Source organism: Schistocerca nitens, chromosome 7, assembly GCF_023898315.1.
Source record: "Schistocerca nitens isolate TAMUIC-IGC-003100 chromosome 7, iqSchNite1.1, whole genome shotgun sequence".
Taxonomy (NCBI): domain Eukaryota; kingdom Metazoa; phylum Arthropoda; class Insecta; order Orthoptera; family Acrididae; genus Schistocerca; species Schistocerca nitens.
In genome coordinates, this window is record NC_064620.1 from 190,519,691 (window position 1) to 190,535,231 (window position 15,541).

The 15,541-nt window shown below is 39.2% G+C and overlaps 1 protein-coding gene across 1 annotated transcript in view; it reads left to right on the forward strand.

Moving 5' to 3' along the window:
• LOC126195061 (thyrostimulin beta-5 subunit) overlaps window positions 1-15,541 on the forward strand; it is a 141,754-nt gene that overhangs the window by 104,542 nt on the left and 21,671 nt on the right. The gene's annotated exons all lie outside the window — the stretch shown is intronic.

The following is a 15,541-nucleotide window of genomic DNA, read 5'->3' on the forward strand; positions in this document are numbered from 1 at the left end:
ACAAAAGAGAATAGAGGCTTCTGAGATGTGGTGCTACAGAAAAATGTTGAAAATTAGGTTGACTGATGCGGCAAGGAATGAAGAGGTTCTCCGCAGAAACGGTAAGGAAAGGAACGTATGGAAAACACTACAAGAAGAAAGGACAGGGTGATGTGTCATGTACCAAGGCATCAGGGAATGACCTCCGTAATAGTAGAGGGTAAGTATAGAAGATCGTAAAAAGTGTTCGAGAAGAATAACTGATAACGTAGTTTGCAGGTGGTGCTCTGACACGAGGAAATTGGTGCAAGAGAAGCATTCGTGCTCAAATCAGTAAGAAGACTAACGACTCAGTAAAGAAAGTAGTGCCCGTACTTGCTCTACAATTATTGAAGGTATTTAAACCCGAATTTGCAACCACAGGAATGTACGTATATTATATTATGACTACACGCGTTTGCTTTATTGGTATAAAGCATCGTCAGTAGTCGGTAATAAAACATATTTACAATTCGGTTTGTTTTCTAAATGTGAAAGTATCGATGTGTGATACAGGGTTTTGTGTCTGATTTTCGCCTGCACCAGGAAAATGTTGTCTGCTTGCATATTTTTGAGATATTCATTTTTTTGACACTGCAGATTTTTCCGTAATCTGACGTCGATTTACAGCACTACGCATTTTCTGAAATGAAACACGACACAATGTAGTACCACCCATATTTGTTTACGTACTTATACCTAAACGTGTTTCAGTGTGTTTTTATATAAGTAGTGTTGCGAAATTTCATTTGATATAAAAATGTTCTGTTCGTCTGTGTTTCGTCATATATGTATTATGTCGTTTTAATTATGCTGATATGTAAATGAAATACAGGTGGTGTGATGAAGATCTAAATGGAGAGTAAATGAGTTGAACCGAGGGGGCGCAAAAAGGTATAGTGGCGCAACCGGTTAATAGTATTTCGTGACTTTAATTACTTATAAACGATACTTCAGGTAGATCAAGAAAATATAAATCCAGTTATTTATTGTCAGCGTAACAATTCGTTTGATCTCAAAAATGATTATCCCGGCTAATATTTGTCACTCTGCTAAAGAAATCTCCACTTGACGTTGTGTAGAAATGTTGTCTGTAAAGTCGTGTGAGTGGCATTAAATTGCATATCGTTTATCAGATTTTACACAACTGTTACTGAAGATGGAAGCACTTTTCTCTAGCAAAGGGAACATTTAGTCACAAAATACTATCCGCACACAAAACTGACGTATGTCTCCTATTAAAATATTTCTTGTAAATCGTCCGAAATAACTTGGCTTCATATATCAGCAAATAAGATATTGATATTACGTAACGTGCTGTGAGCACTGTTTTTAAAGATACAATCTGAGTTGAATTCTGTCTTTTAAAGTAGATTCGGGACCACCGGTGCACATATATTTCCATTATTTCTATTCGTTTATATCTAACAACATTTATGTTTATTAAAATTCTCGATTCAAAACTGCCGCGAAGATGATTTTGCTAAGATGGCGGCAGACAGACGATAGTAAATTTGTCTATTGTTATTCTCGATTCCTTTTATATCAAGTTAATATATTTAGATAAAACACTTTAAGTGTTTTATCTCTATTCTTTAGCATTTAAAATTATTTTCAACGAAAATTACGTCATGTTTTTTATACCAGCTACTAGTAAACTCCTCTGTAAGTTACTAGCGCTAATGGCTGCGCTCCTAATTGCGGAGCTGAAAATTAACACTTAGAAACATCAATTAGATTGGATTACAACTGAAATAAATACAAATCCACGTCTAGGCAATAGCGACTCTATTTTTCAAATAATAATTAACAATATATAATTACAGGTTTTCTCTTTACAGACCTCACACGTCTCACGTCCGAACAGTTCATCGGTTAGCACAGGAAGAACAACTGAACCAGAGTTATCACAAAAAAAAAAAAAAAAAAAAAAAAAAAAAAAAAAAAAAAAGATTATAATTGTCGTTGTCTATGAATGTAGTTCTCTGATAATAGTTATAATTCATACAGAAATTAAATTATTACGGAAATAATGAAATAATTATCGTAACTTTTACACGATACAGTCTTTTTATACGTAGTATCGATAATATTTGCTGACGTTTGTACACGTAGTTCATTTTAACATCTTGTGGCTTGAACATAGTGTCGTGGATATTACAGTATCTACTCTTCATCAACTTCACTCATCTGTGGCCCCTTCTGTTTCCTCCCATTTATTCTCCATGTGGATCTCCAATTCCAACATTACTTCTTCATTGCATTTATATATTAAATAAATACGTACGAACGTCGACGCTGCATGTTGTGAACCATAACCACTTCTCACAGATAATTCGAGATTTCGTACCATCTGAAATAGTAAGTCACCCCCACTGGTTCCTAAACTCATAATAGTTTCGGATTTTCTGCCACCTGTACAATTTGGACCATAAATTCAACCGCAGTGGTTACACTCAATACTCACATATATTGGGCTACTGAAAAGTATCGAAACCATTATGGCCGATAAATACTATCTCTGGGCACTGATTGATAATCTCTGTAGTCGCTCACTGACGCTATACGTCCAGATGGCGAATGTAAGTAAATTTAACGCTTAAGGTTTAGGGCTACATATAAACCAAAAATAATATATAACGTAATTTCACAGCAGCGGAAAAAATTTTTGCCAACAAGAAAAATAAGAAAGGCTGATACATGTTTCTGATTACAGAGTGCTCTTCGATTCATGGGGAAGGCTGACAATAGAGCACTTCTTTGTTAATAAATCAGTCAACAAAATTTCAGTTAATATCTATATATTGGTCAGTATTCCTAATAGCCTAGTGAGACGAAAAAGTCAATAAACAAAATGTTGTTTTCTACGATTTAGAGTCACACTGAGAGAAGCGTCACTTGAAAAAATATACTGTTAATCAACACCAACTTTGTAGATGTCGATCAATGCCGCCAGCTGGTGGCAAAGTATATGCATTTCCTTAAAATGTAACTTTTATTTGCAAGCAGGTTCGATAGATTACATTTGGCTCTTAAGAACGTAGTATGCATTAGTTAATAGTATGTATAATAGACTGTTGTCCACAATTTAATTTCTTTAGCTGTAGATGTTCGACTCCTTCCAAATATCAATGTTTCAGAGTCTATCTGATTTCCGTGAGCCCTTCAGTAATCTAAGAGTTTGTTTTATGTAATATCTAGATGTTGCTACCAATTTTTTTCATTTTTCTGTTTTCATTCTAAATACACACCAATTTATTTTACTGGGTGTGTTTCTCAAAGGTGTCAGATTCTCACTTACGTCACTTTCAAATTCGTAAATCATGTCACTTAATTTGAAACACAAAGATTAAATGCTAAGAAGGGACACACATGGATCAGAAATGGATCAGTGTGTTGGTAGCAGGCTTTTTGAAGGAAACGTCCTGGCATTCACTTCAGGTTATTAAACAAAAATAAAACAGGGTAGCCGGCAATTGTGGCCGAGCGGTTCTAGGCGCTTGAGTCCGGAACCTCACTGCTGCAACAGTCGCGGGTTCGTATCCTGCCTCGGGCATGGATGTGTGTGATGTCCTTGGGTTAGTTAGGTTTAAGTAGTTCTAAGTCTAGGGGACTAATGACCTCAGATGTTGAGTCCCATAGTGCTTAGAGCCATTTGAACCATTTGAAAATAGGGTAATTGGGCGGGAAAGTGATCTCCGGTTTTGCTAAATGTGAATGACTGTAGTAATAAAAATAACGTAGTTGACTAAGTTTCCATTCATATACTCATACCAGTTCAAAACGCACGTAGGCCGTAACAACTAATTTCCTGTCGCTGAGATAAATTACGCATCTATTTTAGTTTATTCGTTCGTTATGAATGTTGCCACTGGATTACGCATGGTTTACATGAACCAACAAGAATTCCCAGCAATGTTTTGCTCAAGAAAGTAGCGACAGCCAAAATCGCAAGATTTTAGTGTTCACTCAGGAACGTTACGAATGACATTAGTTTTCTTGTGGGGTGGTTTCACAGCGGTAGAATCTTTATGAAGGTTAAAACTACTTTACCATCACCGGGTGTTTAAATTTTTTAATCGAATACCACTTTCAGTTTTTGGAGCTCCGTGCATCAGTCTGTACAAACGGAACCCTGTATAGGATCGCTTTGTTGTCCGTCTGTCTGTACGTCTGTCCGACTGTTAAGAATAAGTTTTCTGAGCAACGAAAAGAGGTATTTTGATACTCGCAAACTCACCCATGAAAATCTACAGCGTGCTTCTCATTGACCTAGGGTAATGACATTTGGCAAGGAGTAAGATTTCACAGTACAAGTGAAGGGAAAAGTCCGAAACTATTAATCTGGATTTATATTACTAGAATAAAATATTTTATTTCTTTTGTCATTTGTGATTAATAAATTGTCGAAAGTCTTGGAATCCCTCGGACCGATATCTTACCAGTATCAACGTCGAAAATAGGCAAACATCGTCAGTATCCTCGATTCCCGGAATGGATAAACTGTCGATATATATAATTAAATCTGTATGGAACCGACTCGCACCTGACCAGTTTTTTTTTCCTTTTAACAAGAATATCAACGAATCGTCTTTCGCATCGCAATTGTAATTTGTATTTATTTTTTCATGAAACATAGTTTCGCAAAGGAAATAATTTTTATAGATGTTATTTGTGTAACAATAGACATTTTTTACGGTCTTCTAGGGTTTCTAGAGAGGAGTTAGTAGACAAAATTTTCATAATGAACCCGTGTCCTGGGAAGTAGAGTTTGGATATAAAATAAATTTGAAGATCGGATAATTTTCAGAGCTCCTGGTTCACGACGAGCACACAAACTGAGAAGAGGGAGCAGTCGTCAGTTCCCGTTGTAATTATGACGTTAGGCAGCACTGCCGTCCGGCTGCAACAACAGCTATGATAAACTGGTAGATTCGCAATTAGTAACATAGGCAGTCTACTCCACGGATTCGCCACACTTTCAGCTTTGAAGAGGACGTTCTTCGTCACATAGAAGAGAATCTGACGAAGAGTACTCGAAACACTGTCCATGTCATGGCCTCCTGTACAGCACACTGGCCAGAGTTCATTGTCTCCGCCGTGTACGTACCTCGAAGCGGAAGCCTTGAAAGTGATCCGATATTCAAACTTACTAGCACGAAAACAGTACTATCTCGGACATGGGTTCCTGATCAAAACTACGACGACGAATTTCCATCAACAAACCTTAGAAATCCATAATGGTATAGCATAGTGTTTATGTCAACCATTTTAAGTTCACTTACGTTAGTTATTGATAAGGTATATACTACAAATAAAAATAAGTTTTAATCTAAAGTCGCTGCAATGAAACACTATACACGTAATTTAAAACGACTCAAAACAATACATTCGCATTGAAGCAGATAGTTTGATTGAATTTTGTCATTTTGCGGGAACTAAAGGGAAAATCTGTTTAATTCCTAAAAACCATTCAACAGCCAAGATCTCCTAAAATATTTCTTTATTTAAGACAACCAGTGTCAACAGACTAGGCTGTCATCTTCAGATCTTAAAATCTGTTGTTGTAAAACATGTTCATTTTACGCTGACCTCACGCACAAGATGTCAAGTGGATAAAAATGGCAAATCATAAAAGGTTTATCATTGCTGAAGCACTTAAAACATAAAGCACCTCGTGTAAAAGTCTATGTCCACATATATATTGCCTGCAGTTGCTTGTTGCATCTTACAAACACGGTACAGAACTGTTCACATGTTCAGTATATCTACACAGTTGTGGTATTGTGTACAGTGTTTGTACGGTGCAACAAGCAACTGCGAGTAATGTGTATATGGACATAGCCTTTTACACTAGGTGCTCTATGTTTTAAATATCTTAGCAATGACAAAATTTTTATAACGCGCTATTTTTATCCGCTTGACCTGAAGACGACAGCATAGTCTGATGAAACCGGTTGTCTTAAATAAAGAAATATTTTATGCCTAAGCCAATTATGACAAAACCAGAAGTTGTACAGAGTTTCAGGGAAAGCATAAGGAAACAATTGACAAGAATTGGGAAAAAGAAATACAGTAGAAGAAGAATGGGTAGCTTTGAGGGATGAAGTGGTGAAGGCAGCAGAGGATCAAGTAGGTAAAGAGACGAGGGCTAGTAGAAATCCTTGGGTAACAGAAGAAATATTGAATTTAAATGATGAAAGGAGAAAATATAAAAATGCAGTAAATGAAGCAGGCAAGATCGACCGGAAGTGCAAAATGGCTAAGCAGGGATGGCTAGAGGACAAATGTAAGGAAGTAGAGGCTTATCTCACTAGGGGTAAGATAGATACTGCCTACAGGAAAATTAGACCTTTGGAGAAAAGAGAGCCACTTGTATGAATATCAAGAGCTCAGATGGAAACCCAGTTCTAAGCAAAGAAGGGAAAGCAGAAAGGTGGAAGAAGTATATAGATGGTCTATACAAGAGCGATGTTCTTGAGGACAATATTATGGAAATGGAAGAGGATGTACATGAAGATGAAATGGGGGATATGATACTGCGTGAAGAGTTTGACAGAGCACTGAAAGACCTGAGTCGCAACAAAGCTCCGGGAGTAGACAACATTCCATTAGAACTACTGACAGCCTTGGAAGAGCCAGCCCTGACAAAACTCTACCATCTGGTGAGCAAGATGTATGAGACAGGCGAAATACCCTCAGACTTCAAGAAGAATATAATAATTCCAATCCCAAAGAAAGCAGGTGTTGACAGATGTGAAAATTACCGAACTATCAGTTTAATAAGTCACGGCAAAATACTGACACGAATTCTTTACAGACGAATGGAAAAACTAGTAGAAGCCGAACTCGGGGAAGATCAGTTTGGATTCCGTAGAAATATTGGAACTCGTGAGGCAATACTGACCCTACGACTTATCTTACAAGGTAGAGTGAGGAAAGGCAAACCTACGTTCCTAGCATTTGTAGACTTAGAGAAAGCTTTTGACAATGTTGACTGCAATACTCTCTTTCAAATTCTGAAGGTGGCAGGGGTAAAATACAGGGAGCGAACAGCTATTCACAATTTGTACAGAAACCAGATGGCAGTAATAAGAGTCGAGGGGTATGAAAGGGAAGCAGTGGTTGGGAAGGGAGTGAGACAGGGTTGTAGCCTCTCCACGATGTTGTTCAATCTGTATATTGAGCAAGCAGTAAAGGAAACAAAAGAAAAATTCGGAGTAGGTATTAAAATCCATGGAGAAGAAATATAAACTTTAAGGTTCACCGATGACATTGTAATTCTGTCAGAGACAGCAAAGGACTTGAAAGAGCAGTTGAACGGAATGAATAGTGTCTTGAAAGGATGATATAAGATGAACATCAACAAAAGCAAAACAACGATAATGGAATGTAGTCGAATTAAGTCGGGTGATGCTGAGGGAATTAGATTAGGAAATGAGACGCTTAAACTCGTAAAGAAGTTTTGCTATTTGGGGAGCATAATAACTGATGATGGTCGAAGTAGAGAGGATATAAAATGTAGACTGGCAATGGCTAGGAAAGCATTTCTGAAGAAGAGAAATTTGTTAACATCTAGTATAGATTTAAGTGTCAGGAAGTCGTTTCTGAAAGTATTTGTATGGAGTGTAGCCATGTATGGAAGTGAAACATGGACGATAAATAGTTTGGAAAAGAAGAGAATAGAAATGTGGTGCTACAGAAGAATGCTGAAGATTATATGGGTAGATCACATAACTAAAGAGGAAGTATTGAATAGCATTGGTGAGAAGAGAAGTTTGTGGCACAACTTGACAAGAAGAAGGGATCGGTTGGTAGGACATGTTCTGAGGCATCGAGGGATCACCAATTTAGTACTGGAGGGCAGCGTGGTGGGTATAAATCGTAGAGGGAGACCAAGAGATGAATACACTAAGCAGATTCAGAAGGATGTACGCTGCAGTAGGTACTGGGAGATGAAGAAGCTTGTACAGAATAGAGTAGCATGGAGAGCTGCATCAAACCAGTCTCAGGACTGAAGACCACAACAACAAGCCTATTATGGAGAAATAAGTTTCGTTAAAAGCAACAACAAAATTTTGTCGCAAAATACAATTGAATGTTGTTCTTATGGCTGAAAATACTAACAAGAAAATTTGTTAATTTCGTTATTCAGTTGTGCACTGTCTGCTGATATCAGCATGTGGACATTATTAAGTGCTCAAAAAAACTTTGCAGACATTGGAATAACAACGTAATGTAACCAAAATTCTTCATCAGACGCTCGTGTACATCGATTTTTGAAGTACATGATAGTGGTCATTGCCCGAAACCAGCAGATAGTGCACAAGTGACTGGTGGAATAAAACAATTAAACTGCCAGATGTCTTAAATGTTTCAACCTTTAATAGTTCACCCAGAGCCTCCTGTTTGGTTAAATTCAACCATCCATCTACTACTGGTTAACGTTGACTTTATGCATTTTTGAAAGGAAATTATGATTATTTATGTCAGTACGATTCAGTTACAGTACGTCAGCTTAAAGATTTTACCAGCCAATTATGCAGAAGATGAATACATTACTTCTATCGTAGCATTTACTACAGGATCCAATAATACAAGCGTGTTTGAGAAACCGACCTGAACTGATGGATATTTTCAAAAATTGTCTCGACGTGATGGCCATATGGCTACACTTTGCAGTCCGTATTTATTCCAGACGGCGTGATAGGTCGGCCAACCTATTTCAAGGTTGTCGCGCAAGACACCCAGAGATTGTGATCGATGATGAAAGAGGGCTTCTTGCAGCTCTTCGTGCATTATAATGCTTACATCACAGGAGAACTTCTTCCTTACGGCGCCACCACTTAGCACCGTCTGTAGTTCATGTGGGAACCTCATCCACAGACGGAGATCAAAGAACTGTCTTTATTTCTCCACGAATTTTGTTGGTTGTTCCTCCTATGTGAGGGACGAGATAGTGAGAGATGTCATTTCCGAATCACTGCAGGATAACAGTGCCTACAAATCTGTCTGGACAGAACCACCTTAGGTTTCTAATCCCCCCAAATTTACAAAGCGGCCTGATCATTCACGTGTGTTGATCTAAGTCTACTCTCTCACTTCCATTACGTTGATACAGAGGAACAAAGTGGGACGATATAAAATAGTATACGAGCTGCTATATGTTCTCAGAACATATTCATGAAATCTACAGGCACAGCTATACTTCAGAATTATTATAGTTATCAGAACTTTAAATGTCAAACAGTTTTGTACAATTGTTAACAAAAATATTGTTAATTTGTCGCTCCGTGTATGATGTTATATCTCCTGCCTGAAGCTGTTTTCATTTGAAACAAACACTTTATTAAATCAAGAACCACCTAATTTCACCTATTTGGGCATTATCAATCATCGTTTCGCAAGTAACTTATTCCCCTATACCGGCTTTATCATAGGTTTAGAGATGACAGGTTTATATCCTGAAAGCAAAAAATGCAATTTGTATCTGCATGTAAATATGCCAGATGTGATATCCATGCCATGTGTATTTTATTATTTCAAGACATATGCTGACCTATTGTAGTATGATTTATTAAGTGTGCTTTAATACGGTGATCACATTCACATTCCTTCGTTATGGTTTTAGAACTTTCCATCTGTGAAGGTACGATATTACGTCATTTGACGGAAATTTGAGAGAATGTTACATGTTACATTATTCTGTATGGATGTGTGAATCAGAACTTGCGCTTAGCAGAGTGACACTTATAAGGTATGTTTCGTGTAAAGTTGTTTGATAAAAAAGCAGAAGAAATAAAAAATTGGTATAAATTTAGGAAAAGCTACGTTTTACAATAATTTGTGAGCATGGACTCGAGCGTAAAAATAACTATTGGACTAATAATGACAATTGCGCAAAGAATCTATTGAGTCTTCCTTTTCTCCCCTGTTCGTGTGATCGTGATCTCAGTGCTGACGTCTGCTAGGGAAAAACATTTCCAAACGAAGTCAGTATTATTTACAACTCAGAATTTAGGAACATAAAATACATTTCGATTTTAACAGAATAGAAGGAAAGCTTCCATTCATCGATTGGGTATTGGTGCACTGCTGTAAGGATACGTAAGCGAGTTACACACTGGAATCCATACATATTGTAAGAATGAATGTGTGTATGTATGTGTGTGTGTGTGTGTGTGTGCTCCACATCTCCTCCTAAGCCACTGGACTGATTTGAACCAGATTTGGTACACATATCCCTTACTGTCAGACAACAATCGCTTCCAGGTAAAGAACCACCAACCTATCATAGTTCAGGAGTCATAAACGGTGATATGCGTGGAAAATTGTCGCATCATGCATGACGTTTAAATTTATTACTTCTTTACTACTAACTCTATTCCTAACGTATTTCGCAGACAGTATCCACATACTCGTATGCCGCCTAATGTACCTACACCAATATAACATTGTACGACTCATAGTTCAAGAGATATGATGACATAAACACTGAGATTCATGAAAAATGCCACATCAGTCATGAAGTTTTAGTACATTTATTCTTTACTACTGAAACACTTCTTTTACAGAGTTAACAAATTCTTTATATGAAGTAGGTGAAATGAATTTTATTCTTAAAAATACATACATAAAAGAAAATTTTTATAATTTGTATATTTTTAACTGCAATTGAAGATAGAGATAACTTACGTCAACAATTAACAACAACACTAGGCATAAGACAAAGAAGTGGCGTGTCTGCAATTCAATTTAGTTTCTACGTACATAGCCTGGTCATGACTTGCAATTGAAATATCATGTATGGTATATATGTAGATCAACAGAGAGAAATATTTTATTATTTTACTACATGTAGATTCCCGTCCATTAGCGAGGGTACAAAAAACGTAGGTGAAGTTGTATAAAGTAAGGGAAGGGATCCCTTTGGATCTGAAACATGGGTTCCTCCGCAAAATGATATGAGCAAGGTCCAGACTGCGGAAATGAGATTTTTTACCGTTAAGTAGCTCACCAGAGAAAAAAAAAATGGCTCTGAGCACTATGGGACCCAACATCTTAGGTCATAAGTCCCCTAGAACTTAGAACTACTTAAATCTAACTAACCTAAGGACATCACACACACCCATGCCCGAGGCAGGATTCGAACCTGCGACCGTAGCAGTCCCGCGGTTCCGGACTGCAGCGCCAGAGAAGATCACTTCAGAAGTGAAGATATCAGGAATGAATTATTCAGCACACAAGGAAGTAAATCTAAACAGAAACAGCTGGTGGAACATGTAGACAGAATGCATGAAATAGCTTCTAAAACAGATTCTTTCCTATGAACCTAGAGAACAAGACAGACGGGAAGACCACGAAACAGATGGATGGAAATCGGTGACTGGGGCAGTTTAAATTACGTGATACATGATGGGAGGAGAAGAAGGAGATTTTTACATAAATGTGCCAAAAAATTAAAATTTAGTACAAGATGTTGAGGCTGCTATGGTGTAACGTTGACGCATGGAAATGATCGTGTTTATGGAGGGGGCGTGTTGAGTACTGCAATGGGATTCACGTGAAACTGCAGAGGGAGTATGGAGGAGGAAAGGGAAGGAAGGAATGAGACTGAGTATTGTTGACTAGTGATGGAAAGAAGGGTAACTCCAGGATGGATTTCACTGTAGGATAGTGGTGGTTCATTGAAGGTGAACTATGGATGTAACGTTATCTGTGATTTTGGATGCTTTAGAAATAATTTAATGCGTCAGAAGGTCTTTTGAGAGGAGAAGAGAATGAGTTGGTATAAAATGCTAGTTGGGGAAGGAAGGCAGACGTGGAAGATGAGTTGATGTGCGTGTCTTTCTAGGATTTCAAGGGATTTGCAAAGTTTAGAAGATATGGAGGTTCAGGCAATGTCGGCGTAAGTTATGACGGGGTGGATGAGGGGTTCAAGTTAAGGATACTGATAGAAGGATGGAAACCCCAGGCGTGGTCTAATAGTAGTTTAAATCGATTTTGGGCCGTGTGTTTGATGTAAGGATACTGACAGAAGGGTGGAAACCCCAGGCGTGGTCTCATAGTAGTTTAAATCGATTTTGAGCCGTGTGTTCGATGTAAGGATACTGATAGAAGGATGGAAACCCCAGGCGTGGTCTCATAGTAGTTTAAATCGATTTTGGGCCGTGTGTTTGATGTAAGGATACTGATAGAAGGATGGAAACCCCAGGCGTGGTCTCATAGTAGTTTAAATCGAATTTGGGCCGTGTGGTTGATGTAAGGATACTGATAGAAAGATGGAAACCCCACGCGTGGTTTCATAGTAGTTTAAATCGATTTTGGGCCGTGTGTTTGATGTAAGGATACTGATAGAAGGATGGAAACCCCAGGCGTGATTCCATAGTAGTTTAAAACGATTTTGGGCCGTATGTTTGATGTAAAGATTTGCATATCATGTTAGATTCTTGTCAAGTCTCAGTCGTAATCACTTGGTTGTAGATAAGAAATCTGAACACGGTGACTACTAGTGATGCAGCCAGAGATAGTTACTGGTCTTTCTGTGAATTTGGAGGGTGTGATTGTTACATAGGTTGTATCTTCAGCATATTGCAGGTGAGTGTGGCAGTGGTGATTTTTGGAATATGTATGGTCCACAAGGTGTAAAGGCGGACCGACAGAACAAAATCTAGAAACGTACCAGCAGTTGTGTCGCACAGCGGGTCCAACTCTCGGAGTGTGCCTACAAATTTTTAAAGTTACTACTTGGTGCAGACGATAGAGTATCAGACCCAGGTCATACCGTGTGTCACATCCGGTACCTGGGGCACCCCAGGAGTGCAATGTTGCCGCAGACGGCGCCGCTAGTAATACATTTCCAAACCAGCATATGACAGGTCGCCGCACCAGCTCCTGAGCTCGGTCTGCTGCACCAGTAGCATCACCATCTCACCTGCTCAGCTTCCACACTATAAAAAAAAAGAAATCCTGACGCCACTGGTGACCATTGCAGTTTTATGAAATATGAGGAAATGTGTGTGACTATTGGTGATATACATAAGATGATGACCATACATGCACTTGATGTTATGAAAAGTTATCTAGGTACCTCTTAAAGGACATTAATATGGGCAATGACCATGCTACAGCATTATTATGGTTTGAACTCTACTGAGCGCACTTTGAATGAGGAGTTTATCTGTGGGGGAATGGAAGCCCATTCTTCCTCAAGAGTCCAACCCAGGAAAGGTTTTAACTCATCCCAAAGGTTATTCATTGGGTTCAGGTCGTAATCACCGGACGATCAGTTTCAGGACTTTTGTTGTCCACAAACCATTCCCTCACTGATGCTGCATTATGACAGAGTGCGTTGTCGTGCTGATATATTAATCATCTCCGAGCTGTTCCTCTACCGTACACGGAACAAAATGTTATATGTGAATGCATGCTTCCAGTGATGAAATCTTCTCTGATGATTAACCGAAAGGTGGCGTAGTTTTGTCACAAAGTTTCGATGAGTTTCGTACCGACCATCAAGTCGACGCCAACACGCGGCTGACCAACCGATAGGATTCTTAAGAGCAATAGCGAGCCGCAAGCTAATCACGCAAATCACTCTCATATCGTAACATAACGTCCTACGTACTTCATAGTGACAGTACACAAGACGACAGGTAACGTTCTGCATGCATCTGCCTTTCCATAAGATTCCCAGAGGGTACATCGTGATTCATTACTGCAGATCACTCATTGCCAATCATCCACTGTCCATTAGCGTGGCTCTTTAAATCATCCCAAGCTTCGGTTAGCGCTGAATAAAGAAATTTGTGACTTGTGAGGATCTTCAAGACCATTGCATCTCATTCTTAGTAACTCCGCAGCCACAGCCACGGTGACTTCTGGAATGTTTATAGCACTGTGGAACTCACGAGTGATCCTTTCCGCAGATCTCATGCGATTTTTTATAACTTTCCTTCGCAACGTTCGACGATCCCCATCCGTCTGTACGTGACCTCAGCTCGGCCTTGGTTTAGCTGCGGTTGTCCCTTCGCTTTCCCACTTCACAGTCACATCACCAATAGTCGATTTGGGAAGATTTAGTAGGGTTGAAATGTCCCTGGTGAATCTGTTACTCAGGTGACATCCAGTGACCAGTCCATGTTCGAATTCGCTGATCTCTCCTGAACTACCCAATTCTGCTATTAGCGCTTCTCTACCAGCGACCCAATTCTCCCCTCGTCCTCTTATACTGGTGGTTTCACCTCTCGTTGTATCCAGTGATTAACTCTTCTTCTTCTTCTTCTTCTTCTTCTTCTTGCGTTACGGCCTCTGTAGGACCATGGGTAGCCCCTTCGTGGACTGCATTTTCCTCTTCTTCTCCCAGAGCCTCTTCATTCTTTCTCTTCTTCTCTCCCGCTCTTCTTCCGAGATCTTCAGTTTCCGTTTCTCCTGGCGGCTCCACTGGTGACATTCTAATCTTTTCGTGTATTCTTCTCTGTCATTGATCTCCGGCATATTTGTCGGTGTATATTTGTTCCTCCAATTTTCTTTTCCTATGACCTTGAGCCCCAATTCCAGCCAGTCCTTCCGAAGTTTAACAATCCACTTGGTTCCTGTCTTTTCCCTTGTCCTCCTTGTTGTTTCCCAAACTCTCTTCGTCATTCTGTCCATACTCATCCTAACTACATGCCCAGAAAACCTTGCCCTTTGGAGTCTGATTTCCCCGGATATTGTTCTCATATTCTGGCACAATTCTTCCATAGGGCTTCGCATCCACGTCTCTCTACCTCTTTTGGGATCTAGTATTTTTCTCAGTATTTTTCTCTCTTCTTTCCGTAGTTGTTCTGCCCCATTTCTTCCTATTGTCATCGTCTCAGCAGCATATAATACTGCATTCCTCAGTGTTGCCTTGTAGTGGCTTATCTTTGCCTCTGTGGCTATATTCTTTTTATTGTATATATCTCTCTCGTCATGCAGAAGGCGGACCTCATCTTCTTTATCCTCTCTGTTATTCCCTCCTTGCTCCTGTTCCTTCCTGTTATAAATTCTCCCAGGTATTTAAATTTGTCCACCATTTGCACAGTGCCTTCCGGTGTTTCCCAGTCTGCAGTGGTGTTTAATGTCTTTGTCTTGTTATAGGCGATCCTCAGTCCCACCTTTCTGGCTACCTTACTTAAGTTGTCGAGTTGTGTCTTTGCGTCTTCTTCCGTCTCACTTACTATTGCTATGTCATCTGCAAAGGCTTGGCAGTCCACTTGAGCCCTGTTGTCCTTTTTGTCCTCCACATGGGTCTTTGATATTCCCATTTCCTCGTTTATTGCTCTCCACTCCCTGATCAGTTCGTCCAGTGCTATATTGAACAACAATGGTGACAAGCCATCTCCCTGTTTAACACCAGTCTTGGTCTCAAATTCTTCTGACAGTGCTCCTCTGAATCTCACCCTTGCTTTTATGTCTGTCAGAATTTCTTTTATGAGTTCTCGTGTAGTTCCATCAAGTCCTCTGTTCTAACAAGAGTCTGTCTGTCGATGGAGTCACATGG